Below are 17827 nucleotides of genomic sequence, written 5' to 3'. Positions count from 1 at the left end.
TCTGAGAGGGCTTCTTGGGGGTGGTGACACTTACAGAAGGAGCAGGGGTAGGGAAGGTGAACATAGGTTGTTTTGACCAGAGTCATCTTGGGAGGCAATGTGGGCAAATTTAGAGACGCTGAAATGGTCTGGGCTTGATCAGATAAACAACGGCAAACTGTGAAATATTTTGGGGCAGTGAAGTGAGGGGATCAAAGCATGTTTTTGAAAATTACTAGGTGCTCATGATGGGAAAGCATTGCATACGATAATTATCAGTTCATATAAAGTGAAAACACTACGTTGATGGCAAGGAAAAAGGGAAAAGAGAATGTATTCAGTTAGATTGTGTTGAGAACACACATGCATTTCCTGAGACCCTGCATTTTCTGCTGCCGTAACGCAGGAATGGTGCACATTTATTTCAACTTCAGTCTTTGGCTTTGGAACAGGAGGAAACATTTCCTGTGAACAGGAAAATGGATAAGAAGGAGGAAACCTGTGATGTTTTGGACCTTTCAAGCATCGTGAATGGGGACTGTGGACGCCGGGCTCTGAACTCCAGGGAGATGACATGCCCATTGTGTGGCAGCCTGTGGTCGGGTGGACAGGGCAGGGCTGTCCTAGGCTCCGGGGCCACAGGGATGCTCGGGGCCACTCTAAAAGCCAATTAAGTGAAATGTTATCCCTCCCAAGAATTCTCTTCTTCCTTATTAATAGATCTGCTATATTCAGCTAGCTTTTGAAATTGGTCACTAACAAATTTGAGAATATTTGTGTGTTCTCTTGTTAGGTAAATATGTACCTAACAGCCTCAACTTTGCCTCTTGGCATGCAAAGCCTAAAATATATACTCTCTGGCCTTTTACTGCTGGCCCCTCCTCAAAGTTCTGTTTTTTTTAATGAAAAAAATTTTTAAAATTTTATTTAATTTTTTCTTTGAAGTATGTCAGTTACAGTGTGTCAATTTCTCATATACAATATAATGTTTCAGTCATCCATATACATATATATATATATTCCTTTTCATACTCTTTTTCATCATAGGTTACGACAAGACATTGACTAGAGTTCCCTCAAAGTTCTATTTAAATAACAGGTTACAATTATCATGAGCATGTGTTATGACGGGGTTGGGGGGTATATTAAAAAATGTAAAATGTCTAGGTTACACTTGTCTGTTTCAATGGGATAAAGTTTGTGAAGCACTGGGCAGTAAGTGCTAGACAAATGTGATCTTTCTCCTGTTCCTGGACGTAATTTAGGGTAAACGTAGGGTTGGTTGGTTGGTGGGAAATTGACAAAAAATATGGAGCCTGGGTTCCTGCTTCACTTGGTTTTATACTGGGGGTCAGTCAGTGGCATGTAGGACAGATTGTACAGTTTCAGTTGGACACAGAATCTTTTTCACGTTATTGGGCCCCCAAATTCCTGATGACAGTGACGTGGGCTGCGGGATATCTAATTCCTCTTGATGCCAGCATGGAGAAAGGCAAAAGTGAGCAGGATATATCTGTCATGCTATCTATACATTAAAATGAAAAAAAAAAAAGACTATTTATAGGGTTCTGTCTACATATATATTTTTGCTACTGGTCTTGGATCTTGAAAGTCTTTAAAAATTTATATTCAGAGTGCTTCTCTGTTCATTTTTCATTTTATTAAGACGAAACTATAAATAAAACATAACAATGCCACTGTTTTTCATTAGCTCTAATGGCTTTCTGACAGGAGGAAAGCTCAGGGAGTGTACTGTTTGATTTTTTTTCTCTCCCTCACATGCTGTCATTTAGAAATATTACAAACTCTTCTGTACTGGAGCAAAAAGCTTTTGACTGCAAATTAAAACAAAAAAAAACCATGTGCATTACATCACGTGAAACCTTAGTAACTTTTGGAAGCTATTCTAAATCACACACAGTCCTTTGTCTTTATAGTGTTGTTTCTCTTACGTTTATAATCTCAGCCCCAAGCTGCAGTGTAGCCTCCAACATAATTTCAGGAACCTGAGAGTCAGTGTTTCTGTTTCATCATGCTTCAATTTTACCTCGAATTCAAACCTGCGTTTCTTAGGTTATTATTCTGGAGCTGACTGTACATTTTGATCAGAACATTCTAGGCCTAGAAGGAGCCAACCACCTTGTTTACAAGAAAGAAAGTGAGGCCAGGAGAGGTTATGAAATATACTTGTGGTCATATGACTAGACAGTGGAGAGCAAAGGCCCACGTGGTAACGTTTCCTAGTTGAAAATTTTCCCTTTTGTACATTTTCAGGGATGAAATCATCCAGAAACTTGGGTGGGAAAAAATAATAAAAGTCCCAGTTCTTGTTCTGTTTTTTTAACTTATTAAGATTTAAATTCTTTCCAATTCTGTAGAAACCTGAAGTTAAGTCAACGGTTTTAGGAAAACAGTCACAATGCACTTTGAAAATGTACTAAAAATGAATTAAAAACAAAAAGGAAAAAAAAGTTTCTTCCGTGTAGCGCAGGGAACTATGTTCAGTATCTTGTAATAATCTTTAATGAAAAAGAATATGAAAATGAATATTATGTATGCATATGCATGAATGGGACATTGTACTGTACACCAAAAATTGACACATTGTAACTGACTATATGTTAATAGAAAAATTAAAAAAAAGAAAATGCACTGAAATTCACATTGATGTTCCTGTAGACACATTTTCTTGGGATTTCACATCACTGTCCACAGTGCTAGGTGATGTTAAAATACAAATTCTAGACTCTTGGCATCCAGATACAGCGAGATGGGGACCTGCGCTGGCCCGAGGGCTCTCAGGTCTGTTTCGCAGGCTTGTCAGATGGGAGCAGTCTTGGCTGATTTGCAGACACGGTGCTCCCATGGGCCATCTTTGCACAGGCAACCTGGCATCAGTTCCTGGGGACCTTGGGTTTTGTGCAGTGGAAGAACAGAAAATAACCTGTGAATCTGTGCCTATTCCTTTTCCTTTTATTATTTTTTAAATTAATGTGCTTTTTCTTAAGACGACTGCCTGCCTTAACTTTGGGGCAAACTGGGAATAGCTGAGTAACTGCAGAAGGGCTCAGAAGCATATTTTAGCCGTTTACTTAACATTTAAAGAAACTCATACCCTTCCCCATTCTGGAAGCTCTCACAGACACTAACGGAAAAAGCTGTGGTGCAGTGTGCAACACGAATAAATATCACACTTGTCAGCCCAGGAAAGTCAGTGCGTCTGCCAGTGCTGGCTCCAATCCCAAATCAACACCACCATGTTTTTTCCTGACATGAAGTTGTCTCATTTGATTTTTTAACCTTGTGAACTTTTTGAAAAATTAATTAAGGAGTCGAGCTTTTTCAGGTTGTTCATTAGGGACAAGTCAGCAATTTTCTTTTGGAAAGCAAGACTTGGAATGGAACCAAGCTCTTTACAAAACAAGCTTCAAACAAGGATAGTCATTAATACTGTACTTACTGCACTTATGTGGGTAGTTGCCAAAAGCATCCTTATTTTCTGGAACAGTGTGTTCTGCCTCTCGTTTGTACATCTGCTGTATCTTTCTAGCCAAAAGAAAGTGGAACATTGTGAAACTGTCAGGTGAGTTTTGGGCCAGTTAGTTATTTCAAGCCACACATTTGCTTCTGCCTGATTAACCTACTCAGTTAATGGTGTGTGGTTGTTCCTGGAAAAAGTTTAAAATGTGAAGTATTTATGGAGAAGGCCAGTGTGTGTGTTAGCTTGGTTACTGAGTTCAAGGAGGGGCAGGTGGCAATTGCTGGTCCTCAGAGAGTCAGATGGGTATCATCAAGCCTGGGTGATCAGGGCTGGCGCTGGTGGCAGGGAGGAGTTGCTCAGGCTGGTGTCAAATCTGGTTGATCACAGACAGATTAGAACTAAAGGCCTAGAGGTGAACCAGGGCTTCTTATGGGAGAACTTGGTCCCAAGGAAAGTCTTGGATGGGGAGCTGGGTCAGTTGGGCAGGCATCAGGTGAGGTATGATCAAGACTGAAGCTGTGGGAGGAGGCTGCACTAGCCATGGCCATGTAATCCAACAGGAATCCTTTAACGCAAAGACTTAGTTACAGAGGTCGATGGAAGATCTGAAAGCCAAATAGGGGTGATGAGGTCACACAGAGATTACCCTGAGGCTGGTGGAACAGAGGCGGGGCTGTTGTGACCAGAGACCAAGCCCTGAATGCACCAGGCAGCTGGGACCATGGAGGGAAGGCCGGTCTGGTGGGAGCTGGAGCTGGGGATTAGACAAAGCCACCGCTGGAGGTACCATCCAAGGCAGCGACAGGACAGAGAAGGAGTACTCTGGCTTCTCCCGCCCATCCTCCACCCTCCCGCCTCAGTTTAGCTGGAGCCAGGTGGCAGGTGAGTCTGGAAAAGGTAGTTTGCACGCAGGAGGCAGGGAACTGTAAATAGGTATGTGACCAGTAGGAGGCGCGAGGCTGGGGCAGGGCTGGAGGGAGACATGCCCCGGGGCACGTTTGGTGCCAACGAGGGAGCTGTGCCCAGTGGATCTGCGGGAGCAGCAGAGCCAGCCTTCCACGGAGGGGGAAGGGGGCGTCTGACCTTCCAGGCTGGTGCCCCACTCCAGCCCGTTGAGCGGGCACTCTTTGTGGAGTTCCTACCGCCATGTGAAGGTGCCCCAGCCTTCCACCAGGGCTCCCCAAACCTCCCTGGATGAGTGATGGAGAATCTCACAAGGAGAACAAAATAAAGACAAGTTCTATATAGAGGGGAGGGTACAGCTCAGTGGTAGGGTGTGTGCTTAGCATGCACGAGGTCCTGGGTTCAATCCCTGGTCCCTCTGTTAAAAAGAAAAAACGTCCTGTATAAAAAGGCTGCTTTCACACCTTTATGTCCTGGATGGCGACAGAGACAACACTTTTCTGAGTTAGTCGTTTAAATTCTCAGCCATGAACTAGGGTATCTTCTGGTCTCTGTCCTGCTTCCAGTGGCTCTGGGTAAGATGATTGCCATTAAAATTTTTTTTTTGGCGGGGGAGGTAATTAAGTGTATTTATTTTAATGGAGGCACTAGGGATTGAACCCAGGACATTGTGCTCTGGGTATACCACTGAGGTATACCCTCCCCACCAAACAATTGCTATTTGAATTCTCTGTGTCACCATGGTCACCATCCCCATTGCCATCACCACCGATATGGGACACCCTGTCAGGGGAACATGGTGTCACCTGCATCCAGGGAAATGGCGAGGTAAGCTAAGTTCAGCTGTTTGTGATGGTGATAATTATCCTTTATACCAGCACGGTTCAGAGAGCTTTCAGAACAGCTGGGCCGTGGTTTTCAGACCTTACTGTGGAGGAGAATCATCTATAGGGCTTGTTAAAATGCAGGCAGCTTGTCCTCTACCCCCTGCCCCCGCCCCGGCCTCCCACTCTGTTTCTGATTCAGCAGGTCTGGGGGGAGGCCTGAGAATGTGCATTTCTTGCTAGTTTCCAGATGGTGCTGATGCGGTTGGTCCCAGCATGCACTCTGAGAGCCACGGCACTGATGCCCCCGCCCCCCCCCAAAGTGACAGGCAGGCGTTACGTCCATCCTCCAGGCTTGCAGAGGTCACGTCGCTAGTTCAAGGCCACGTGACTGGTTCAAGGCCACCTGACTAAGAAGCTATAGCAGGAGGTTCTCATTTGGGTCAGCCGTTGGTGTCCCCCTGGACACCCCTTTGACGACAGTCAGGCCTGGCCCATCAGGTGGCTTTGGTGCTGTAGGATCGGATGGCTGCCACCCTCCGTGAGCCAGGCCATTGGCTGCCTGTGGAATTTGTAGTTAGTCTTACAGCCCTAGTGAGTTTATTTCTTAAATTTTATTTTGTGCCGGAAGTGGATTGTTAGGTTACAGTTTTTTTAAAAAATTGGGCCCTGTTTGGATTGGTTAGTGGGCTTTTATGATTTGGTGCAATTGCCCCCAGTTCGCTGAGGCTGGTTGGGTTGCCTCAGGCTGGGAGCCCCCCTGCAGGGCCCTCAGAGGGGGACCCTGTGCATGACCAGCTGACCTCTGTGAGGGGACCTCCAGGGACCCACTGCCTGCAGGGTGGGACGTTTGCTTCCACAGACCTTTTTCCTTCTCCCTCGGGGTGTGGCCTGTGGCCTGGCATTTTGTTTCACAATAACCAAGAATGTTTTAAATAAAAATCGGTCTCCCATGAGGACGGATGCTGGGGGCATCCCCAGCGACCTTCACAGAGTCATGAGTTTTCACTCCTGAGCTCAGACGCCTCACCCACAATCTGTGCCTAACTGCTGGGGTCACCCATGAACAAAACACCCCCACAGGAGGACCCAGGGCTTGAAGGACAAAGAGGGTGAATGTGTAGAGCACCCCACCTCCTTCCCTGCTGTATGTAAGTCTCATGTAAATTATTAATTCAGAGTATCTTTATTGTTCCTTCTGCAAACTGCAAATGTGACTTCCAGCCATGTATTTTTAAACAGCTCTGTTATGATCAAGCAGATTTGAGTATCTCATGTAGTTTTTTGTTTTTTGGTTTTTTTTACAAATGGACTTTGCTTATAAAGGAAAAAGCTCTTTTCTATATGGCTTTTATTTTTTATTTTTCATTTTGGTAAACCGTAGCCACATTCTGTGTTGGGAGAAATGTGAGCTGTTTCTTATTTAATAGTTCTATTTATCACCCTTGCAGTGGCTTCCTCTGCAGAAAGCGAGTTAAGACCCAAAGCAGAGAAATCGATGTCCTGGGACCTGGGCTAGATTAGAAAATGGATGAATTTGTAACAAGGTAGGTAATTAATCCGGATAATAAAGATTTACAAACAGCTTTAATTGGCTATAAATGCAGGTAAGGCTGCCTTCTGGAAAGAAAAGATGGAAAATTGTATTTTCTGTTACTTTAGAAATCCCCTGCCAAAGTACTCAGGTGTTAATTGCTGATGAACATGAGGCAACCTCTTAGAAAAGGGCTGCTTGTGAGCTTTCCTTCCAAACGGTTTCCTTCGGACTCTTGCAAATCTGTACCCGCGGTCTTCCAGTTGTGTCTAAAATATAGTAGTGAACTTCATGGAATGGGTTTAATACCCAGAAAATTCTCACCATCGCTCTTGTAGCATTTCTAAGTAGAAGCCAGAGTTTTCTAGAGTCCCATGTTTGTTATTTATTGCTGTGAGCAAACCTTCCCCAAAGATAGTGGCTCAAAGCAACAACGGTCATTTATTACGCGCACACAGGAGATTTGGACAGAGCTGGGTGTGGGAGGCTTGCCGCCCACGCAAGTCACGCATGTCATTTGGGGAGGGTTGAAGAGGGGAGGGGTGAGGGGAAGGGAGAGGGAGGGGCAAGGGGGGAGGCAGGATTGGGAGAGAGAGGGATGGGAGGATGGGGTGGGGGTGGAGGTGGGGCCAGGTGAGGGGTGGGGAGGGGTTCGAGAATCCTCTTCCATGACTCCCCTTGTGCGGCTGGGAGGTGGCTCCCAGTCCCTCTCCCTGAGGGACCCTCCGCGGCTGCCTGAGCTCCCTTGTACCATGGAAGCAGGGTTCTGGGAGTGGTCACCCACAGGGGACCAGGTGGCCAGCTCTGATGGAGTCTTCATGACAGCCTTGGGAGTCTCAGGGCGTGACTTCTGTGCTCCTTGGTCGCCCACGTTGGAGGGGTGGGGACCACAGGCTCTACCTGTTGCGATGAGGATCACATCCCATTAGGAGCCTCCAGTGAACAATTAAGTGAGAGACTTTTGATGGCTTGTTTGTAGGCAGAGGCTGCCCTGCATCCCATAATCACTCCATCTGGGTGCAGTGGGTACCGCTGAGCAGTGTTCATCATGTGGCTCGGGTGGGCCGGGCGAGCTGGGCAGGGCGTCCTGTTGGAGCCGCAGGGATGGAAGTCAGGTTGCAGGGCTGCCGGGACCCGCAGGATGACAGTGACGACGCGCGGACAGCCGGTGTGGCGTGCCTGCACAGTGCTTAGCCGAGACGAGGAGAGGGTGACGGAGGCCAAGACAACATTCTTTTTTTTTCCTTTCCTTTTCCCCTATATTTTCTTTTTTCCCAGATGGGGGAGTTTATAGGGAGAAGGGAAGGAGTGGATACAGTGTCAGGTGGCACTGTCCCCGTCCCCCGTGTGACTTACCTCCCTTAGGTTCCCCAGTGCCCTGCACCGCAGACACCTGGAGCACGTTTGCTTTCGAATTTCCACCTGTAGAAAAAAATGTTGTTTATAGGATTGCTCACCAGCAGCTGTGGCCTCTTTGCTTCCCCGTCAGGGTGTGGCCCTTGGCCTGCTATTTTGTTTCACAACAGACCAAGGAGATTTTAAATAAAAATCAATCTCCCACATTGATGGAAGCGGTGACCTGCCAATGACCTCCTCTGAAATTCATGATGAAATTCATGAGACCTCACCAACAGGCTCTACCTGGTCCCCAAATCACCCCTCCCCAAAGCCGGAACAGTCTGTAGGAAGACCTGGGGCTGGGGAGGGGGAGCTTGTAGAAGCCCCCAAAGATGGCCCCAGGGTCCAAACACTGACCTCCTCAGAGAGCCGCTTTCTCTCGAAGCATCACCTGGTGGTCTCTCAAATAGGGTATGAACACCTCCTTCGGGGGGAGGGGGTGTGACATTGATCACTCTTGTAAAAGTGCTATCTAAACCGTAAAAACTGTAAACTGCAGCGCGCCCTGTAAACGCGAGGAACTGATTATTTGTAGCCCCGCAGGCCAGTGTGGGTGTTTACGTTTTATTGAGAAACCCGATTTTTTTTTTTTTTTTTTTTTGCCTCTGAGGGTCATAGAGTATCTGCTTCAGTCACTTTCCCATTTTTTGACTTCTATAAGAAATTGCCTGGTAGTGTCAGCAGCTGAAAAATAAATAGCAATAATTCTTTGCTTCATGGTCTACAGTTGCAATAGCCACAGTCATAACAGTCCTCTATGTGGCCTTTTTCTTTCTAAGGAATAAAAAGCCCTGACCGGAGTAGGTTAATGGGGGAATGGCGTTTCTGCTTTAGTTCATTTCATTTATCTACAATTTGCACAGAACCATACCTTTAGAGTATTATTGTAATTTGCAATATTTATCTACATATTTATAGTCTGTATTGCTGGAGTCTTGTGGTGACTTGTAATTTTTTTTAGGAAGGCATCCCTTTCAGAGCTACTCACTGCATTCTTTTCCAGACCAAAACTTTTAATGAGGACAAGGGGTGAGACCCAAGTGTGCATTTATTTCCTCAGTTCTTCTGCTTGGTAGAGGAACTGTGTGTGTTTAAATGATCACATATAGAGATTGTGGCTTAAATGTTTCGCTGAAGACTTTGTTGTTTAGGATGCCAACTGGAGAAAAGCTCTTTGGTGGCTTGGAGGCCCAGGTGATGTCTGTTTCACTCTGGGAGAGCAGAAATCACAAACGTGATCATACTGTGCAGAGCTCTGTGATTCCTAATGCCGGCAGAGGCCCTGACCACATGAATATATCCAAATGGCAATAGGAAACAACACTGAAATAAGAGAGGACATTTGAAAAGCTTATCTTTGGTGTTTGCATTTCCTAGTGTGTGTGTGCATCTGTGTTGAATGCGTCTTCGTCCGCAACAGAGGTTCTGTGCCCAGTGTGGGAGTGGACTCACGTGGCCACGTCGGACGTGGAGCCAGGGAAGGGAGCACCTGACTGATGGTGGCCCATCTCTGATCCCGAAGCCACGGTGAGCCCCGCCCCTGTGACTCCTGGGGCGGTCGGTCACTGGACTGCGCTGCTGTGCTCCAGGACTGCATCTTTCCCACGTGTGCTCCCCCAGCTGGGTAATCTATTTCGTACTTACGGGAGGTCAGGGGGAGGTGGCGAAAGATCCCAGGCTGTGGAGGAGCCCGAGTTCTGCGTGTCTGCTCTCTCTGCGAGGACCGAGGGCAGTTTGTTCAGATCAGAGGGCATTCGTTCTGTTTTTTGCTGTGGTTTCCATTTCAGGGGCTCCCTTTCTGTGCGGAGTCTTTTTAAATGCACTTTCTATGGGGATAACATTGGTTTATGACAGTATGTAAGTTTCCTGTGTCCGGTGTTACATTTCGATTTCTGTACACCCTACACGTGCTCTCACCGCCAGTTCAGTTTCATCCGTCACCACACAGGTGATCCCTTTTACCGCTCACCTCCCTGCTGCTTCCCCTTCCTGGAGCCATGACTCTGTTTTCTGCATCTCCGTGTTTGCTTTTGTTTGGTGTGGTTTGTTCATTTGGTTTGTTTGTTTTTGTGGATTTTGTCGATTTGTTTCTTAGAGTCCACGTGCTTGTGCAGTCATGTGGTGTTTGTGTTTCTCCTTCTGATTTATTTCATTAAGCATAGTCCCCTCAAGGTCCATCCATGTTGTGGCAAATGGCAAGATTTCATCTATTTTTTATGGCTGAGTAATACACACACACACACACACACACACACACACACACACACACACACACCTTTATCCATTCATTTGTTGACGGACGCTTAATTTGCTTCCATGTCTTGGCCATTGTAAATAATGCTGCTATAAACACTGGGCTACATGTATCTTTTTGAGTTAGTGTTTCTGTTTTCTTTGGATGATTACCCAGAGGTGGGGCTATTTAATTTTTTTGTGGACTCCCCACCCTGTTTCCACTGTGGTTACCCCAGTTTCCCTCCCCCTGTGGGATCTGGGTGGGAGGCCGGTGCAGGCATAGCTCCCAGCCCAGCCGGCTCGGTGCTTCTCTCTGGAACTTGAATCTGGAGTGAGTGGTGCGGAGAGGAAAGATGGATAGATGTGTTTGTGGCAGTGGGGGCAGCGGTCATGTGGGCTGCCTTGACCCCCAGGGCGCACCGCCCGTGAGTGAGCCTTTGCTGTGTAAGTTCTTCCTAGCCTGCCAAGCTTCATCCCTGGTCTCCAGAGTCCCCTGGGTGGTCCCCAAACTGCCGCTGGTTTTGCGCCCTCCACTCTGGGGCTTCCTGTCTCCTCCCTCCCTGGGTGGAGCGAAGCAGCATCATGAGGGTTGATTTTCAGAGGAGAGGAGCTGGTCCTCTTGCCTCTGTTGCCTGTGGCTAGCAGTGGTCATCACTGTGGGATGACCTCACAGGTCACTAACACATGATGTACCTGAATATTTTGATGTCCGAGTCCAGGTAGATACCATGGTCCAAGTCATACAGTCAGACAGTGTGTGCTTATGGCTAATAGATTAGAAAATACAAATAAAAAGAGGTAAAGAAACACCTCTCATTGTCTCGCCACTGAGAAACAACCACCCTAACATACGTTTTTCTGGACCTTCTTTTTGTTAAGTTTCTCCACCCCACAGTGGGTGCTGTTCTCAGTGTTTTTTGCGGACCTGATCTCATCAAGCCTCCCCAACGTGCACGGTGTTATAACCCCCAGTTTACAGAAAAGGGAATTGAACCTCTCAGGGGTCTGCCTAATGTCAAAGGTTGTGCTCTTAACTGTAACTGTCACTGTGTGTTATAAACGGGTCGTTATTTCGAGAAATCTTAAGGAGCGCCTCCTCTGAAACGTGCTTCTGCTGCAGCAGGTGCTCGAGCCGAGTCGTGAGTGTGGAGCAGCCTGGGCCCAGGTTTCCTGGGGCCTGACGCTTAGGCAGTGTTGGTTTCTCTTTCAGGAAAAGGGTATCGACTTTTAAATTTTTTTTGTGGGGAGGAGGTAATTAGGTTAATTTATTGTTATTCAGGACCTCGTGAATGCTAAGCATGCGCTCTACCGCTTGAGCTATACCCTCCCCCCAGAAAAAGGATATGAACTTTTAAGCAGAGAATTAGATACAAAAGTGAGTATTTCCTTAGAATTAGAAAAGGAATCACAGCACATTCCTGGAGCCTGGGAAACTCAGGGCCCTTCTTTTTCCTTCTGGGCTCCCTTTAGGCAGTTGGCCAGGAAAGCTTACATTAAAAGGCTTCCTGATCGGGTTGGAAGGTGCCTTCTCCTCCGCACCCAGGAGACTCCCCCATCCCAGGGCCAGGGTGGGGGAGGGTCCTGCTGCTTTCTTGACGTTGGCTGCCCCTGCAAGGCAGGCAGAGGGGGGTGGGGGGTTGAGGAACCCTGGGTCTCAGGGGTGTGGTGAGAGGAAGAAGCCCCCTTCTGAGCTGAGTCTGGGGGCCCGGGGAGTCACCCCAGCAGGAGTGGGACAATTCCTGTCTCACCCCAAGATGATAGCTACTGGCTGGCGTTGTCTTCTCATAATTTTATGTTTCATGTTTGGTCTTTGTCACACCTACAGTTTAATTTGGTGAATGTCTTGGAGTAGGGAATCTGATTTAGTGTTATTTTTTTGAGGTTTTAGCCAGGTGCTTCAATTTATTAATTCATCCATCTTGCCCTATTGATTTGAAACGCCACTTTTTAAAAAACAATTTTTATTAAATTGTGATTTATACTTGAATCTGTTTCTGAATTTCTATTCTGTGGCATTGATAGGCCTGTTTATTTCTGGGCCATCACTCATTAATCATTGAACTTTAGTATATATATATATATATATATGTTTTATATATTAAGTATAACATAAAGATAAATTGATATATACTTTATTTTATTATCATTATATATAATATAAACATATTTATACATAAATATTTATTATAAATAAATGCATATATTTAATACATATTTGGAGGATGGGGGTCTCTTCCTCGCCCTTCAATAGCTTTTCTTTAAAAATAAAGACTCTTGACTCTTCTCACAAATTTATGGTTCCAGGTGATCTTTAGAATCATTTTTGCCAAACTCCAGAAAAACGTTCTGTTTGGAATTTATTGGATTAGTATTATTTTTAGATTATTTTCTAGATACATGAAGTCTATATAATATTAAAGTATGTTTTTCAGAAATGTGGTATTTCTTTTTATTTATTCCATCTTCCCTTTTTTGTGGTTCGTATGGGATTTTTCTGTTTTTTTAAAACATATTTTAATTTTACTTATTGTTATTTTTTATTTTCCCTCTTAACGGAGACACTGGAGATTGAACCCAGGACCTTGTGCACACCAAGCGTGTGCTCTACCGCTAAGCTATGCCCCTCAACCCCCCTTTTTGGCAAAGTTTTACTGTTCAGTTCTAGGCAGTAATTTTTTATTTTTGTTATGGAAGGGTTCTCTATCCCTTTCTTGTACTGTTTTCTAACTGGCTCTTGCTGATATGTAGGAAGGCTTTTTAAAAAAGAATTGGACACCTAATCAAAGCCATTTTTGGAGAGGTTTCTGATGAATAAAATCGGATGAAATGCTACCGTGACTAGCCCTGTGCTGTGGGAGGAGATCAGGGCCTGGTGACCTCATCCTGGTGACCTGACCCTAATCACTGTGATGGAGCAAAGTCGGGCGAAGGTTGGGAGGTGCAGAACTGGTGGGGTTTATTGAAATCAATGAAATCCTGGCAAAGCGTGAATCCCACAGCACAGATTACACTTCCACTACAGCGCAGGTCAGACGGCGTGTCCTGAGCTGAGATTTAACTGGATCATGGCCCTGATCAGTTACCCTGTCTGACCACGCAAATCAGTGTCCCTGGCTCTTCCCTATGAAGGACGGCGCCTACCTGAACTGGCCCTGGATGAGCACAGGAAACAGGGAGCTCCCAGATGGCTGCGTGGGTACCATGGGGTGACCTGCTGCTGGGCTGCGGGCTCTGCTTCCAGACTCCGGACCCCGGTGGCATGTACTTCTTCCCTGTGCTCACCTGAATGTGTCTGAATAAAGATTTCAGAGGCGTAAGTCAGCCTACCTATAAATCAACTTCTGTCCTCTCTTGATACATATATCTTCAATCGACCCAGACAGCTGGATTCAAGTTAGCAACCTCGTGCTCCTCGGATTTCTTGTCCAGCATCTCCTTGTATCTGCGTGTACCTGTAGACATCCCAGCCGCATGTCCCAGGTCTGTCTGCCCCTCCTGCACACCTCCTCCTTGTCCACCCTTGGGAGAACAGACCCAAGCAGGGCCGGGAGCAGGTCCCAGGACTGTTGTGTGGCCTAGAAGTCAGGGGTGAGGTCCAGGTAGATGCATCCCCTGGGCCCTGGGAGCCTCTTGCTGCATGGACGTGGCGTGGCTGGAGGATGTCTGAGCAGAGTCCTCTGAACTTGGTGCCCAGGGTGGGGGATGGAGGTGGGAGGAGTGGCTGGAGCAGGTGGGAGCGGGGAACCCAAGGGCAGGTGAGGGGCTGCAGGGGGTAGGATCAGGCACCCCAAGCATCAGAGCCTGGGACGTGCCAAAGTATAATCTTAGAAATGCTCTTTTATGACTTCTGGATCGTGGAAAATACGTGTCCATCTGGTGCAGACCCGGTGGACGTGGTGTCCTGTCTCCTTCCCAGTCCCCGTCCCCAGTTCTTCCTTAGAACGTGGCTTCCAGTTAGTGGAGTCGGGGAGGAACTGGGCACAGGGCTCCTCCCTCGAGATTCCTCTCCCCTTTCTGGTCCTCACTCTTTGCCTCAGTCCCCCATCTCCACCCAGAACCTGTCTCTCCACTTCGTTTCCATTCTCATCTTCTGTTCCTTTTTTTTTTTTTTTTCTGGAGAATTTCCTTGTCCCTGATGCCTGGTGGTGGCAGTGGTGACTTGGCAGGGCAGAGAGGGCTTCGTGGGGAGATGGGAGAACCTTCCGTTTCATCCCAGTGAGCTGGGCGTTGTTATAGTCATACTCTGTTCAGGGATTCCACAAGGTCATGGGCTTGTGTGGGTTGACATGGAAACCGAGCTGTTCTAATAACATTATTTCTCTGGAGAAGTGCAGTCCCAGTTTCAAATAACTGATTTACAAATGAACTTTCAGAACAAAGCATGTTTGTCACTGTGGCTGCTATTTTTAGAATTTCAGGTCTGAAAAGGTGATCTTTGTACATCAGGAAGTGCATGGAATCAAGTCTAGCCTGACGTCTGGGCCCCTTGCAGCTCTGAGGGTCTGTGATTGGAGACCACCTCCTTGTTTCCATGGGTGAGGAACCTTGGATCAGAGTGTCAGCTGATATCTGTAATGCTAGATGAAGCCTTGTCTGAAGCCAGACCTCTGATCACCGCTGTCAGGATGGAGGAGTGCCGCTTTGATTCCCGGAGGATTTGGGCACTAGCATCCGTCTGGGGGTAGAGAGCTGGGGGTGGGGTGGGGTGTGCTGGGGGGCGTGGCAGCCCCGAGCTCCCAGCGCGCACTGAACCCTCAGCTCCAGGGGTGTCCGTTAGATATCATACTCGCGACCACGTTAATATGAGAGGGTATTTCAAGATCAGCAGGAGTCATGGCTTTTTAGAATTTAAAAGTGGCTGCAGGGCTCATTGGATGGACATTCTCAAACCGTGTTCTTGTCCCTCCTTTAAAATGAGGTTGAATCTTGTAGAAACCTATGATGAAAAAGAATAAGAAAAGGAATATGTGTATGTATATGTATGACTGAAACATCATGCTGTACGCCAGAAATTGACACATTGTAACTGACTACACGTTAATAAAATAAATAGAGTAAGATTGATCTCCACGTGGAGTCACATTGTGGGGATTTTTTTTAAATGACTGCAGCAATCTTGAAGTTCCTTACCTTTAAGAGTTCTAGTACGGAGAATGATAACTCCTGTTTTTTGCAACTTTATGAAATTTATTTTCTGTTGTGTCAATTGCATAGCACTGTGGGGCTGTTCGCTCGTCTGTAAAAGAGGGATAGCGACACATAGCAGTGACATGGCAGGAGCACCTGGCACTGTGCCTGCCTGCGGTAACTGATCACCGATTGTGCATCCTCTCTGCTTGTGGTCCTGCTGTCACTGTGATCAGGGATCCCCCGTCACTGCCAGGACCCTGCCCGTCTGCTTCTTAATAGGTTTCCTGTGCTTTCTTGTGCCTCCTCCTTCATCTGGGGGTATTTTCTTACTCCAGAAGAATCTGTTTCATATTCTGAGAGCTCTCCTTCATGTGTCGAGAGGTACAGAATTTCTTCTTTTTTATGTTTTTAAGATTTTTGACTTGTTATGTTCCAGGAACTGGTTTTAATTCCTCTCTGCTGTCTCAGAGTCCTTTCAATTTTTTTTTCCCTCTTGATCATTTCCTGTACACCATTTGTCTTGGACATTCTTTTCTTAATAATCTGGGGGTGTCGAGATATTCCTAAAGCCTGTTTGCCTTTTCTGTTGGGTGCCTGCCTTGTGTTTTGTCAAACATTATCAGTTTCTGTTCTGCTGTGAAGACAAAAGGAGACAGAACTTTCTAAACTGAGCTACCCTTGGGGCAGCTTCTCCTGGGAGAGTTTTTGTTCTGCTGTTGGTTGTTGCAGAATTCCCTCTCCCTCTGCTGATCCTTGTCTGTTGCAAGATGTAGGTATTTCGCGCTCCTTCCCACCATCCCGTCTCCTCTCGGCCACAAAGCAAATACGCAGGGATCTCTTTACGCCTCCTGTCCATGCCTCCGCGCCAGAGTGCTGGGTGTTAAGCTTAAAGTGATTGCCTAACATTTGGGATGAGTCCCTGAGGAAATGACTTAGGAAATATGTTTATCATGCAGTGGAGGTAGTGCTTAATGGGGTTGTTTTTCAGACGGTGTGAAAATTCCCGTCATCTGTGACTTTTAACCTTCCCTACACAGGAATCCTGCCGACATCCCTGCCGGATTCCACACCACGATTTCCCTCATCCGGATATGCGCTCACTCTTCAAAATGACTTTTTTCATACCTTTTTCCCGCTCCGTAACCTCCAGCATCTCCCACCCTTCCTTCCGATCAGCTGGTATCTTATTTCCCTGATGAAGTGAAAACACTTTCAAGACGGTGAGTCTCTCCTTTCAGCTCAGACAACACGCCCACCACACCTGTCTGTCCTTCTAGACTGATTTCCTTCCTGCTGCGATGTCCACACCCTTCTCCTTGCGCCCGTCCAAGGCTTGGCCTCCTTGGGCTCTTTGCATCCTCTCTCCCACTCGGGGACATCTCTCTGTGGCGGATCCGTCTCTCCCTGGTCATCCATCTCTCCTTCCTGGATCAGCCTCGGCAGCAGCCAGAAACATCTTCCCTCTTCAACCCACTTCTGTCTATACAACCTCCACCTTCTCCTCCCCTTTCCTGCCGGACTTTCAGAACAATCGTCTGCACTGCCCCCCTCTTCCTCCCTTCCTTCCTTCCTTCCTTCCTTGTTGGGCTTTTGTCCCCAGCACTTCACCAAGCTGGTCTTACCAGGGTCCCTAGTGACTCCTCCATTGGCCGGTCCAGTTGTTGGTTCTCAGTCCCCATCACGCTACACCCACCAGCAGTTTTGACACAACCCCTCATGCCTTCCTTCTCGATCTTCTCCCCTGGGTCCCAGGGCCCAGCCTCGCCCGTCTGCCCTGCAGCCTGCTGCTGGTCTCTCTTCCCCTTCCCGAGTCTGAACACGGGGCTCGGTTTTGGGGTCCCTGCTTTTCCCTCTTTTACTTTACAGACATTCTCCTCTAGTTCCATGACTTCATTTGTTCACATATTTTACTTACTTATTTAAATTTATTTATTTTGCTTTTTATTGAAGTATAGTCAGTTACAATGTGTCAGCTGCAGCGTGTCAGTTTCTGGTGTACAGCATAATGTTTCAGTCGTCCGCACACACACGTAAATCCGTTTTCATATTCCACATACTTACTTGTAGTCTTATTTTCATCATTAGCTCCTTCTCATGTGACAACGTGTGTTAGGTCTTCTGACGTTGCTCCCAGTTCCTGAGGCTGTATGTTTATTATTTTTTCCATATTTGTTCTCTCTGTTCTTCAGATTGGGTAATGTCTGTTGATCTTCAAGTTTACTGACTTTTCTTCTGTGATGTCCCTTCTGCTCTTGCGATGAGCCCATGAATTTTTGATTACAGATCTAGTTTTCAGTCCCACAATTTCCATTTGGTTCTTTTCTTATCGTTTCTGTTTCTGTG

At 46.6% G+C, this 17827-nt stretch overlaps 1 protein-coding gene across 3 annotated transcripts in view; it reads left to right on the top strand.

The window, feature by feature from the left end:
- Positions 1 to 17827, top strand: part of CSGALNACT1 (chondroitin sulfate N-acetylgalactosaminyltransferase 1) — a 257672-nt gene that overhangs the window by 33889 nt on the left and 205956 nt on the right. The window contains exon 1 of one of the 3 annotated variants that reach the window (XM_045518618.2): positions 6711 to 6734. The exons of the other annotated variants lie outside the window; for them this stretch is intronic. The gene's annotated coding sequence lies outside the window, so the exon portion shown is untranslated. Of the gene's footprint in view, positions 1 to 6710; positions 6735 to 17827 lie in introns of those variants that run through there. 3 annotated transcript variants of the gene reach the window in all.

The sequence above is a fragment of the Camelus bactrianus genome, chromosome 26 (genome assembly GCF_048773025.1).
Source record: "Camelus bactrianus isolate YW-2024 breed Bactrian camel chromosome 26, ASM4877302v1, whole genome shotgun sequence".
NCBI lineage: Eukaryota > Metazoa > Chordata > Mammalia > Artiodactyla > Camelidae > Camelus > Camelus bactrianus.
The sequence above is the reverse complement of the archived record's forward strand: the minus strand, read 5'-3'. Positions and strand labels throughout refer to the sequence as shown.